The sequence below is a fragment of the Euprymna scolopes genome, chromosome 15, assembly GCF_053919585.1.
Source record: "Euprymna scolopes isolate OS-2025 chromosome 15, ASM5391958v1, whole genome shotgun sequence".
NCBI lineage: Eukaryota > Metazoa > Mollusca > Cephalopoda > Sepiida > Sepiolidae > Euprymna > Euprymna scolopes.
In genome coordinates this window covers 77,407,965-77,422,935 of record NC_136496.1, presented here as the reverse complement: position 1 = coordinate 77,422,935, position 14,971 = coordinate 77,407,965, and the positions used below count along the sequence as shown (strand labels likewise).

The 14,971-nt window shown below is 33.5% G+C and overlaps 1 protein-coding gene across 1 annotated transcript in view; it reads left to right on the top strand.

Annotated features, from left to right (window-relative positions):
* LOC145293923 (twisted gastrulation protein homolog 1-B-like) overlaps positions 1-14,971 on the top strand; it is a 115,250-nt gene that overhangs the window by 70,983 nt on the left and 29,296 nt on the right. The gene's annotated exons all lie outside the window — the stretch shown is intronic.

Below are 14,971 nucleotides of genomic sequence, written 5' to 3'. Positions count from 1 at the left end.
TTCTTTTTTTTTATCTTTCTCCCTTTATTTACTCTCTCTCTCTCTCTCTTTCTCACTCTCTCTCTTTCTCTCTCTCTCTCTCTCTTTTTCTCTCTTTCTCTCTTTTTCTCTCTTTCTCTCTCTCTCTCTTTCTCTCTCTCTCTCTTTCTCTCTCTCTCTCTTTCTCTCTCTCTCTCTCTTTCTCTCTCTCTCTCTTTCTCTCTTTCTCTTTCTCTCTCTCTCTCTTTCTCTCTCTCTTTCTCTCTCTTTCTCACTCTCTCTCTCTCTTTCTCACTCTCTCTCTCTCTCTCTTTCTCACTCTCTCTCTCTCTTTCTCACTCTCTCTCTCTTTCTCTCTCTCTCTCAAACTTTCACAAGAAACAACCATCTAGCAGAAAGCACTATCAATAATTTCCCCCCACTCTTTATCTGTGCCTAAACCTAAACGTAGATTCAATGAGCAAAGCTTTCTTAAGACTGCACGCCTATGGAATTGTCTTCCGTTTTTCTGCTTTCCAACTGACTACAATATGGTTGTCTTCAGGTCTAACGTAAACAAGTTCTTGATGAGCCGTTCCATATAAGTTAACAAATTTACCGAATTTCCATTACTAACGATTACTATATCGTCCAATTGTCTACTGTACACTCTTTAACTCTTATCCTTGAATGACCTCTTGGCCTTGATAAATGGTGATGCCTATGTAAAAAAAAAAAAAAAAAAAAATTCATGCTATGAGAAATTGAATTACCTTCTCGTTGATGCCATGGACAAAACAGAATTGAGAAAGACAAATAACTTAGTGGAGGGAATATAAACTACGTGTTGCTAAAAACCGTAATTACAGCTGTTAAGTCTTTTCCTTTTTAAATTCTTTTGTTTTTGATAAGTATCGGGCTGAAGGTGACAAGAAGTAGGATCTCACAGTCATACACATAATAGAAAGGGTGTAGGTCCCCTATCTTTAAGCACCACAGTAGAAATTCATAAAATATTATGAAATGAGTATCTTATATAGATAATTAAATAACTTAGCGCATATTGAATCAACTAACAAATATAAATTTAGTCATTATATACTTGAAAACACAATATTATAAATAAGAAACATGAAGAAATCTAGTTTATAAAACTCGCTATGTCTGTCTGTCTGTCTGTCTCCATATTTTTAAACTCTATCTCTACCGAAACTAAAAGTTGCAGAGCGGTGCTAGGGGCCTCAAATAATTGGATTTTTCATGAACCGTTCTTTTATGTGTCTTTAGCCAGTCAAAATAATTTTTATGGGGTTAAAAAGTTGTTGAAATTGAAAAAATCAAGTTTTTCAATCAGTTCATATGCGTGTCACGTTGATACTGTGGTAACATCACCAGCTTTGAATGTTTTGCTTTCAATTTTGATTTTAGCTGATGGCATCCAGATACTTTTTTTTTTTTTTGTTTTTAAATCACGACTCTATAATATACGAAATCTGAACAAATTAAATATCATATTTAATTGAATTTTACGATCAGGCAAAGCCCCCTTCCCCGCTATACTAATTAAAAAATGCTCAGCTGAGCTAGCCCTCATACTTTCCACGCTCTACTAATTAAAAAATGCTCAGCTGAGCTAGCCCTCATACTTTCCACGCTCTACAATAAATCGATGAATCTTGCTTCCCTAATAGCCTGAAGATGGCCTCTGTGATACCAGTGTACAATAATTCTGGTGAAAGGACTCTCTCAATTATCGCCCTATTCGTCTTCTCCTCCTCTTCACTAAAATCTTTGAGACCTTAATTAATCAAGCACTAGTCCACCACCTCGCAAAAGCAAATCTTCTCTCTGACAAACAGTATGGATTCAGGCAATGTCGTTCTACTGCAGATATTTTAACATTCATCTCTGAACGCATTTACCAAATGGAAGCCAGGACTGTAGCCCTTGATATGTGTCCAAGGCCTTTGACAAATTCTGGCACGAAGGGCTGCTCATGAAAATTAAATCCTACGGTATAACTGGACGTATACTAAATATAATTAGATCTTTCTTAGACAATAGAACCATTCAGATTGTCATTGATGGATATACATCCAAGCAGTATAATATTAATGCAGAAGTGCCTCATGGGTTGATCCTTGGACCACTATTATTCCTGATATTTATAAACAACCGCTCTGATAATATTGCGTCCAAGATGGCTATATTTATTGATAATACAATGCTCTATAACATGCATGAGTGGAAAAATGGATGTACATAAATCTAAGATAATGGCAGAATCGTTCGAAAATGACCTCCAAACCATAACTGAATGGGGCCGCAAATGGATGATAGCATTTAATGCTACTAAGACTAAGCTGCTTTCCTTTAACAATTACAAGACACCTCTCCAACCGTCTATGTCCGTGACAAATAACACCCTATCTGAGAATTCTTCCTTCAAATTCTTCAGCCTAACATTTGTGGGCAATATGAACTGGAACAAATACATTGAGGACATTGCAAAGGCTGCTGCAAAGAAGGGTTTCCTTTATCGAGCTAGAAGATTACTCACACCCGAAAGTATCCTGTACAAAGCCACCAATCGCTCATGCATGGAGTATTGTTGCCACATCTGGGTTGGTAGATCTACCACTAGCCTCTCCCTCTTGGATAGGATCCAAAAAAAGAGTTTTCACTCTAATAGGTCCCACTTTGTCAAGTAAGCTCCAACCCCTGTCCCATCACACAATGTTGCATCTGTGCCTATTTTACCCCCTCGACGTACATATCCCCAACAAACTCACTTAGCAACAAAATCGCACCCCTTCACTGTTGAGGTCCCTAAATGACAGAAAGCTTTCTATTCTAATAGTTTCTTCCTTTGAACAGCTAGACTTTGGAATTCCCTTCCTGCTACCCTGGCTGTACTGATATGCAAACGTTTAAATGTAACATAAACCAACATCTTGTTAATCTTTCCTAGGCATGGTCCCAAATAGTAGTCCTTATGTCCAAGTGGCAATGTGTCTTGGTAGAGGTGAACGTGAGGTAAAAAAAAAAAAAAGAAAAGCAAAAAATATTGGTTTGAGAGCGGATTCAAAAATCATTTTAACATTTTAGAATTTGTCTCTATCACGATAAAACCTTTCTGCTGGCAGAAGGAATCAATAAAAGGGGTAAATCTCCCCCCCCCCATTGTTCTCTATTTTTACAAATAATATTATTTTTTATTGTATGCTATCAATTTTCTCCTGATAACTGAAAGAACTCTGGAGAGATTTCCATTTATCATGATTCTCTAACATCAAGAGTCTACTTTCCAACCTTCCAGAGGTTGAAATCCAATTACAAGAGACCAAACCAGATTTATTCTTGCTAAGCAAAACTGGCATTGGACTGACTATTTCCCTAAATGTTTTATTATTAAAAGATATTCTAATTTAACATCCAAATCTGACCCCCAAGATCGACATGGGCATGGAATATGTGCTACATTAGAAATAGCTTCCCATGTGGTAGGGACATCTCCAGAGAAGACCCTAAATTGCCCTATATGTGCTTTTGGATTGCACTTGCTCACACCACCGCATTTATATTTGCCCTCTATTACCCCCATAACAGCGGAGTTACTATCTTTAAAAGAAAATATCTGAGAAAATTGACCACATCCTGTCTGCTCATCTTTCGGTTAACATTCACATCTGTGGAGACTTCAATGTTCACAATGTGGAATGGTTAGCCCAGTCAAACAAGACAGATGATGAGGGGAGGTTCTGTTACGATTTTTCCATTGCTTATGACCTAACCCAGATTGTTCACAACCCACTCGTGTGCCTGACACTGATCAGTATGTAAGTCTCTATGACCTTTTTCTCACAACTTGTCCTGAGCTATGTTCGTCTTCCATTCTGTTCCCACTGGGATTTTCTGACCAATCGGTTGTCTCCGTTAAGAAATGTAATAAGCCGTCTGACATGTCTGTTACAAAATGTAATAAGCCCTCCGACATGTCTCCATTGTATAGTATATCGATACTCTATGGCTGACTGGGATAGCTTTTATACATTTATATCAGATCTACCTCTACATTCCATGTTTAAAAAGAATGTGTCCACCATAGTATCAGCTGGTGCTACCAGATCAGGCTGTCTGAAAATATTGGCTTCCTGAGATGAAATGCACCTAACATTGATGCCTTTTGTTTTTCTACTTCCTTTTTGCAAAATTTTATGTTCTGCAAAAACAAAAACAACCCCTTCTCCCCTTTTCTTTTCTCCCCATTCCCTCTTTCTCTTTATATCTCCTCCACTTCTTGACTGGTTCCCTAACTTAAAATATACCAAACACTAATGCTGTAACCCTCTTCCCTCTCCCATTGTAAAAATCATTCATGTTCTGCAGGATAGGGAACAAAAACAACAGAATCCACTACAAAACAACCAAACCAAACACTACAAAATAGCGATTGAAGATACAAAGAACTTCAAGAATAAAAACCTTCTACAAAATGACTCGATACAACACTTAAAGAACTTGAAACAAAAACTTTACACATTTAAAGATTTTCAGTGAGGCTTCAGAATACACTGACTGCCCTCCTACAGAGGGTAAAAGTCCTTCAATGGGGCCAACTGTTGGCCGTAGGTGGTGACCCGTAATGCTCTAAATAGCAATACACATGAAAAAATTGAAATAGCTTAAAATATTTCATTATTAGTATACATAGAAAGAGCTTGATGAGCTAAGAAAGAATCTTTTTAAATTTTAAAAATCTGATTAAAATTAAGGAAGTTATGACTATTTTTGTGCCTCACACGTTTGGATATTTTCCCCCTCTTTAAGACCATATGCGTTTTGTCATACTTTTTACACTACTTTTTCAGTAAAAATGTCATATCTTTGTTAAAACACAAGACTAAGCAATGAAATTTACCATATAAGTGTATTTTTGTACAAGGAATCAGAATATGCGACTGAAAATCTCCAAAAGTTCATGGTTTCCAAATAATCTGCAGTAAATGTGCATAAATATGCTGCAATTCCTTAAAAATGCCATGTATCCATAAACAGAAAAGAAGTTGGATAACTCAAAGCTGAATTGTAATGTGCTTTATGTACAAAAAACTTAAATCTAAACATAAGACCATTTAAAAATGAATATATTGCAATATTTCTTTGGTATTATTGTAGATTAACACCTTGTTTAACCCCCACCCAACCCCTTCTGACCACCCCTCCAAAATGTGATTCTACCTTTTTAGGCAATTATGTATGAAATGCCATGAAAAACTTTAATGAAAGATAAACAAATTATTTTAGAATTTATTGTAAAATAATTTCCCATTACAGGTCATTCTAGCATTTTAGGGCAGTTAACTGGGGTTTTTTTTTTATGGAAGATAAATCCTGTATGCTTTTTGTTTTATTTTTTTTTTTAAGACGATTATGTGTGGTTTTAAGAGGGTTTCTATGCAATGAGAATATGAGGAGGGTTGCCATTCGGACTTTGAATTAATTGTATGGCTAAGGAAAATTATGTGTGAACATACTGAAGACTTGACAGAAACAAAAACAATATTAGAAGGGGGGCGGTTGGTTTCACAAAAATTTCATGTAAAATAATTTACCATTTCCAGCATTTTAAGACAGTTAACCAATTTATTTTTTATGTGAATTTTTCTTTAAGGAAGGATCTATTTTTTGTTTGTTTGTTTGTTTTAGACTCTTGTATGTGGCTTACAGAGGTATTTTGTTGGGCGGGGGGCACTCGAACTTAGTGTTATTGTTAGGGTTAAAGAGTGTTTTAGGAGGAGACTTGCCACACATAACTTTAGTAGATGGGTTGCTAACAGTATTTTGTTTTACTATTTATTTTTAAGTCATTATCAAGACTTCAAATATTTAAGTGTCAACTAACTAACATTTGTCTTGTTCTCAGGAAATGCTCAACAGTCAACACTATTTGTGCGTTTGTATTACTTGCCATAGAGGTACGAAAAAGTTGTCCAAAAAATAAAAAATAAAAAAACTAAAATTATAACAAATAAAGGTTATGCAAAGCATGTTTTTATGTTTATTCAGCTCGAAAAACATACAGTGCTTACCGATGTATTGGAAAGTTAAAAATGGTGGCCGACTATCTTTTTCACATGGTAATTTTAGGAAAATGAGTTAAAAATAAAAAACTAGAAAAAATACTGTTAAAAACCCGCCGAATATATATCCGCCTGTGTCACGGTAACATATATTGAGTGAGTTTCTAACAGTATTTTGTCTGGTTTTTTATTTATAACTCATTTTCCCAAACTTACCACCTTAAAGAGAGAATTGGCCGCCATTTTAAATTTTCGAATACATCAGTAAACACCGTTTTTCGAGCTGAATAAACATGTTACATTAAATATAAACACTAAAAACATATCCAGTTAGGTAGAAAAGTAAGTTCTCTTGCCTTTGATAACATTTATTTGTTATATATTTGTTTTTTGACAACTTTTTCAAATCTATGTGTATAATAATACAAACGAGATTTTCATACATCTTTTGATTTTGAAAAAAAACATTTGTGGCTGTTCGCAGTAAAACATTGTTTTAATTCGCTGTTCAAAACTAATGCAATGAATAAAAGTGCATGCAAGCTATATATCTACAAAAGTTTATTTTGTTTTTTTAACCATGTTTTTAAATTTGACCAGAAATGTGAGAAATTATAATGGATTCATAATGCCGAATTGGTTGGGATTGTTGTTATTATACATTCTGAAAACCGAATAGTTCTAATGTTATTCTGATAACAAAATAAACATATCAGAACATTTATATTCATATTTTCATGTTTTTCTTAATTCGTTCGTGAATAAAAATTAAAGAACGCGTGTTGTTTATACTGTGCTATGACTAATACTACAGCTGCTGCTCCTAATACTAACTTAATTTGACCAAACTCGAAAAATAAACATTTTTTTCGGGTAGGTCCTTTTAAATTATTATCAATTACCGCGGTCCTACTCAACATAGAATAATACTTTTAATTGATAAAGATAGTAAAAAGAATGACTTATTTACTAGTGGGTGTCTGATGAATTTTTTTTTTTTTTTAAATGTTCGATACTCGTCATATTAAAGTCTTATTTTTAACACTACAAAAAAAGAAATGGTCAAAAATATTTCGGACACTTGACAGTATTAAGATTAACACTTCTTCTGATTGTTTTCCAAATTTCATAACGAAATTCTTCATACAATCATGGTATGGGCCTTTAGAAAACAGGAAGGGTGATTATAAAACCTTACCGAAAATGCCGTTTTATGACGTTCACATTTTTATCACTTTATTTGCTTAAAACTCTTAAAATATATAATGTACATTCATATTTATTAATTCATTTGAAAGTATATTCATTTCTGAACAAAACAGTAGTAATTTGAAGACTTGAAGTGCTTTGGTTTGAAAAATATGGCTATTTTAGTAGAACTACCTTGAAATCTGTAAATATCGAAAGCGTTTTTTTTTTTTCGTCCGTGTGTATTACTATTCTAAAACGGAACCCTGGTGGCCGAGCACCTTACGACCTGGATCCAAGTGGACGTGAGTTTGTAACACTCCACTTTAGCCCTTACTTCGGCTAGACAGGCGTTCGGGGAGACCCAACCCAATAAATCTGCTAGTCATGACGACCCCTTCTAACAGTAAACCCTTACAAAAGAGAAATACAAATACATCACACATTAACACATATACAAAAAAAAAAAAAAACACATACTGATTTTAGAAAACGATGGCAAGGGCCAATCAGATAGTGAAATCAGATGCTACCGACAACAAACCCTTTTATTATACCTTGCTGGGGTTAAGGAAATCAGAAAATTGTTACAAGCAACTACACTCACTGTTTGAGTATATCATCCTTGTATTGGGAGATGCTTGGGCGAATGCCCCCCCCCCATCTCCTAATATAGGGCTCCAAGGAGGGTGGGGAGCAAGAATGATGAAAGAAAGTAATACTTCATATATGGCTTCCAAAAAAAAACAAGACCCCCATCCAGATTCAAACACAGAAAGTGATGAAGATGAAAATATGATCTTTCCTGAGTATATAATCCTAGAATCACAAGACAATACACAAATAACCAAAATGTCTCCTTTCCTAATCAAAAAAATTATAAACAAAAATTTAAACACAAAGCAAAGAAAAAAAATTAAAAAATGGAACCTTACTTGTACAAGTATTTATTAAAAATAGTGCTGAAAAAAAAAAATTAAAAAATGGAACCTTACTTGTACAAATATTTATTAAAAATAGTGCTGAAAAAAAAAAATTAAAAAATGGAACCTTACTTGTACAAATATTTATTAAAAAATAGTGCTGAAAAAAAAAAATTAAAAAATGGAACCTTACTTGTACAAGTATTTATTAAAAATAGTGCTGAAAAAAAAAATTAAAAAATGGAACCTTACTTGTACAAGTATTTATTAAAAATAGTGCTGAAAATAAAAATTAAAAAATGGAACCTTACTTGTACAAGATTTATTAAGAATAGTGCTGAAAAAAAAAAATTAAAAAATGGAACCTTACTTGTACAAGTATTTATTAAAAATAGTGCTGAAAAAAAAAAAATTAAAAAATGGAACCTTACTTGTACAAGTATTTATTAAAAATAGTGCTGAAAAAATTTTTAACATGGACATAGTTCCATTATATAAACATCAAAATCTGCCCTCACAAAACCCTCAACACTTCAAAAGGAGTCCTCAAATGTCCCGAATTAAACCACTGCTTATAATTGAAGAAATAAAAACAAACCTAAAAAATAAAAGTTATGGACACCAAAAGAACCACAACAAAAAGAAACGAAGAAACAATAAATACAAGCACATACATATTAACCTTCAATACTCTCACCCCACCAACTGAAATTAAAATTGGATATATTAACATTGAAGTAGAAACATATATCCCCAAACCAGTTTGCTGTCTAAACTGCCAAAAATTTGGCCACTACAAAGAATACTGCACCAGGAAAACAGTATGCCCAAAATGTAGCAGTAATAAACACCAGGAAACAGAATGGCAAGGAAACATAAAATGCCCAAACTGTGGTGAGAATCATCCAGCATACTCATCTCTCTGCCAAAACTGGATAAAATAATAAATGAATTAAAATATAAAAATATAAAACAAACATAAACGTTATCGAAGCCAGAAAGATCGTTGAATTTATCTCCATGACAGAACTAAGCTAGATTGTACGCAGAGACAACCAAAAACAAACAACATAGAACTAAAGGGAATCAATATCCTAATAAAGACACTTGAAGAACTAGTTGAGACATTGAGGGCTATCTTATGGCAACTACCGTCAACTCAAGCTGTACTTGAAAATAACTTCCAAACAGTCGAAAGTAAAATCTCACCAAACCTCAAAAACCGAACACGACTTTCAAATAAAACGCCCACAGAAACTAACACCATCCAAAAACCAAATGAACAAACGCCTAGTACACCCCGGAAAGGGAAAAAATCAAATCTCTCACCAACCAAACAGAAAATAAATGAAAAATCCAAAAAAAGGCAGATCCCATTCCATGTCAAAACCAAGAACTACAGACCAGAATAAATTTTAAACCTTGGAAACAATGGAAATAGACGACAGAACCTCCAACCCTCCATAATCAAATAGTAGAAAAGATCACAGCCTCAATAGATTTTAAAGTACTTAAACAAAACAAATTTATTTAAACTCCTATAAAATAATCTAGTAACATTTTACTCCAGAAAAACAAACTTTTACATTTGAAAACAAACTTTTCCGAAAAGAAATTAAAAATTTTCTGTCAATAAACCTTTTCTTGGCTTTAAATGACACTCACTCACTCCATAGTATCAGACCTGACGGAATGGTTAATTGTAGGTATAGACTGCTTCATACCCTCCAAAAGATTCCAGCCAAAACTTAACAGCCAGCCGTAGTTCTCTTCAGAATGTGCTGCTGCCATTGCACACAGAAATCACTATTTCCATTGCTTCCAACGTCCTAGACATACTAGGACTAAAGCCACCTTCAGGACTGTAAAAGAGTACTAAAGACCACAAGAGAGTTGTATGCTCAGTTCGTCTAATCCAACGTAGCTGAGCAGCAGCTTGTTTCCCACCAATTTTGGCAAATAACAAACAGGGTCTTGAACAGAATCGTGTGCTCTATCCTAACCATCATCAATGGACCTGAGGTAATTTCATTAGTCAAACTTTTTACCAAGAACTTTGCAGCTAAGTCCACCCTATTATAGTGCTCAAAAAGCTTCAAGCAGAACTAGCTCCCATACTTACAAAGCTGTTTAAGTGTTGTCTTAAGAACAGTTGCTTCCCAGCACTCTGGAAAGCCTCATCAGTATATCTCGTTATTAAAAATTCAGGTGATCGCTCAGACCAATAAGTCTCCTGTGCATCATGAGTAAGTTGCTGGAATCTGTTAAATAGCAAAGCAGTTAACTACCTCAGCAAAACTAACCTCCTCGGTGACGAGCAATGTGATTTCCATTCTGCTAGATCTACAGCAGTTGTGCTAACAGTTATATCTCATAGGATTAGCTAATTTCTTGACGAAGGCTTCCTTTCTATGGCAGTTGCTCTTGTCATATCAAAGGCCTTTGATAGGGTATGGCATAAAGGTCTACTTCCCAAATCTCCATCGACGGTGTAGCTGGAAATGTCTTTTCAATTGTTAAATCATTTCTCTCTGATAGATTCATAAGAGTAGTGATTGATGGGAAGTAATGAGAAGCTTACAGCATTAATATTGAAGTCTCTCAAGAGTCCATCCTGGGCCCAACTTTCTTCCTGATCTACGTAAATGATCTCCCTAATCATATCCTAAGATCATTTGTGGATATTTATGCTGACGACACTACCATCTATGGCAACTCTTCAAAGGCCATAAACGACTAAGTTCTCTTTGATTCTCTCTCTGATATTGATCATGTAGTGCAATGGGGAAAGAGGTGGTTGGTTAATTTTAATGCATCTAAAACCAAGCTTCTATCTTTCCATCATCAACGCTCTGGTCTTCATCTGGCATCAATCGAAATGAATACCTCTCGTCTTGGGGAGGCTCCATGTCTGAGCGCCGATCTATGCCCCCCCCCTCCCCGTCCTGACTTTCCCGATAAACATACGTCTAGCCAAAACCACTATCAATAATTTCCCCCACTCTTTATCTGTGCCTAAACCTAAACGTAGATTCTATGAACAAAGCTTCTTTCTTAGAACTGCACTCCTGTGGAATTCTGTTTCATTTTCCTGCTTTCAAACTGGCTACAATATGGTTGTCTTCAAGTCCAATATGAACAAGTTCTTGATGAGCCATCCCCTTAAGTAATTCAATTTACCAAATTTCCACTACTAACGATGACATGTTACCTTTGACCACTGTACACTCATTAACCCTTATCCTCGAATGGCCTTCAGGCCTTGATAAGTGGTGACTCCTTTATAAAAAAATAAAGCTCAACATTATCAAGGGGAGCAAAAGCAATAATATTAAATGGAAGATAAAGAATAGGTTATCATTATAGGAGATAAAGCAACCTCTTCAGACCATAGCATTTCAAAGGGGAATACTTCTCATCAGACTAGAAGGGTCAGAATTATACAAAATTTAAATATAGAAAATCATTAAGCTAATTTTTTTTTCTATACTTGCATTTTGTATAGTTCTCGTCCTTCTCCTTTTCTGATGAGAAGCATTTAGCTCGAAATACCATGGCCTAAAGGTTATTTTCTTAATTTTCCCCTTAACTTTTTCTTATTGTTCTGTTGATATAATAAAGTTATATATAACTTTTATTTCTCCTTTTTCATATTAAAACATTTAGGAGTAAAATTGATTTTTTATTACGCAGTAACACATGTCAAAATGATAATTTCTAAACTCATCATTTCAATAAAAATGAATATTAACAACTTTAAACACGTCGACGTTGGAATTATGGAGATTTGTTGGCGCAAATCCATCGTTCAATGTAATCAACAACAAAAAATACTACAGGATAATCTTTATGTTGTACGAACCCATGGTGGAACAAAAATGTCATATTCCAAAAGAGACAAAAATATATTTGTTAAATGTAATTATCTCTAAAGTACAAGGTAAATAACTGAGAAAATCTATAATTGAATTATGTTCCTTTGACTGGACTGCTTAACAAGTCATGTTCGTTAAAGATTTATCTCCGAGTATGTATGTATGTATATATATATATATGTGTGTGTGTGTGTATATATGTGTGTGTGTGTGTATATATGTGTGTGTGTGTGTATATGTATATATATATGTGTGTGTGTGTGCGTATATATATATGTGTGTGTGTGTATATATATATATATATCTGTGTGTGTGTATATATATACATGTGTATATGTATATATATATGTGTGTGTGTGCGTATATATATATGTGTGTGTGTATATATGTGTATATATATATGTGTATATCTATATATATAAAAATGTAAATTTGGTTCGTTAAAAGTGAATAAAACCATATTTCTACATTACCAATTTATTTGAAATTTTCAGACAACCCATCTTTAGAGTCGAGGGATGTTTTTATGTTATTAAAATAAATTTACCTCGCGAATTATTAAAATATATAAAATAAAAATATTTTTCGTAAATGCAGAACTATGTTCCATTTTATTTCCGGTTTGCAGGCAATTCACGACGATTTGACGATTTCGAATTAGAAATGTAATTCTGGGTTCATTCGTTATCAATAAAACCATATTTGTACATTACCAATTTATTTGAAAGCTTCAGACAGTCTATAAATTAACATCCCAAATTATAAAAATATATAAAATAAAATAAAAATATTTTTCTTAAATGCGAACCTGTGGTCAAATTTTATTTCCGGTAGAATGCATGTGGGAATGATTTCACTACGATTTGACATGACAACATTTTCAGTGTTACATCGCCATTTTATTTCTGGTAGAAATTAGCCTTTCACTTATTGAGATAAGTATTATTTGTATTAATTTTTATGATACTCATGCAGAGAGTGATCCGTGCTGAAATAATGTTATTATTTAAAAAGTCATTCTTAACATGGGGAGGGGAGGATGTTTTGTACCTATTCAGTCAATTACAATTGAATAAAAAAAAATGCATATCGTAAAACTTTAATTAAACGTGGAAATATGATTTAAAAAATAGCGCGGATCGCTCTCTGCATTAGCACCATTTTTATTTATTGCGGACTATTATTCTCATCTTTATTAGTTGTTGTTTCACGACTTTTTGGCCAACTATTCCTCGGGCCTTCATGAAAAGAAGTCCTTTTGTAAATGTTCAGTAACTTTTTCCTTTTATTATTCTTAAAGAGTAAAACTTTTCTTATTCATGAAAAGAGTTAAGCCTACGTAAATAAATAAATGTTTGTACACGTGACAAATTATCAATAAATGGTTTAGCTTTTTTTTTTTTTTAAATTATTTATGAAAAGAGTTAACGTAAATTATGTTTGTAAAAGTGCGAAAGGCGACGTTGTACAATCATCACTCCCATGCTTAATTTCTATACTTATAGGTTTTTGGAATTTATTTTCACTGGATTATTATTGATTGGACACTAATTAAACAGATTATTAAAAAAAAGAAAATTAAAACGAAATCATTATTTCGACATTTGAAAGTGGTGCTCACTTTTTAGTTACAACGTTCTGATAAATCAGTCACCCATTTTGTAACCAATAAAAACGCGGTATATCAAAACCATAGAAAGTAAAAATAATATCGTCCTCTACCGCATTTGTAAGTCAGAAATATATTTGTTTCTCAAAGAAAAAACAATAGATTGAACATGACTTTTTTTTATTGTTTTTATGAAAATAAAGTTTCGAGTTTTAAAAAAAAAATTTTTTTTTTACTTATTCAGTTAAAAGTCAGTTTGTGGGTGTTTTTTTTTTTTTTTTTAAATTGTTTTTATGACAGGTGAGCGTTTTTTTTGTTTTTTTTTTAATATTTTTTTTTAAAGTATTATACATTTCACTAACGTACTGGAGAAATGTTTAATAATTTGGTATTTTTTTAGATTAGGTCCACCTCCACAATTTTCCTTTCAATGACGACATTTATAGGTTTCCAAGTATGCTGAACACGCAAATCACATTGAAATTTTGCGGAAATAAATAGTTGTATTATGCATTGTATTCTTCGGCGGCCATCTTTTTACGTGCACACGCGCCATAAACAAATACACGCACGTAAAAAAGATGGCCGCCAAAGATTACAATGCATAATACAACTTTTTATATCTTGAAAACTACTTATTTCTGCAAAATTTCAATGCGATTTTCGTATTCAGCATAGTCGAAAATCATTTCAAATCGTCATTTAAAAGAAAATTGAGGAGGTGGACCTAATCTAAAAATTTACCAATAATTTTTCATCCCGTACACCTCCCGATACATTGCTTCGTCAACATGCGACCATTTTATATCTCCCGAAGACACACTTCCGTATTAAGAAAAAAAAAAAAAAAAAAGTGACCGATTTACCAGAACGTGGTAACTAAAAAGTGAGTACCTCTTTCAAATGTTTAAAATGATTTTTATTTTTTTTATTTTTTTCAATTTTTTTTCATAATCTGGTTAGTGTTCATCCAGTGAAAAAATTTCAAAAAACCTATCAGTATAGAAACTCCACCACGTAAGTAAATAAATAAAAAATGTTACGTGCGCATGCGTTAGCCTTGACTAGGGGGGGTACTAAGGGAACGACCATTAAATAATTCTGCAGGTCGCCATGGAACTCAACGCCCAAGGAGTACCAAAATAGTTTTCATGATCTGAAGACATTTTTTTTTTTCGAAAAGTGGGTGATCACTTTTCCATCTAAATTTAACTTAAAATGAGCACCCACTTTCTGGCCACCTGAGGAAGGGGCATTTATTTTCGTGTTTTTGGCTTAAAGGTTTTTTGACAAGGCAGTTTGGTACGCGAATGCATATTTAACAGTTTTCGTTTA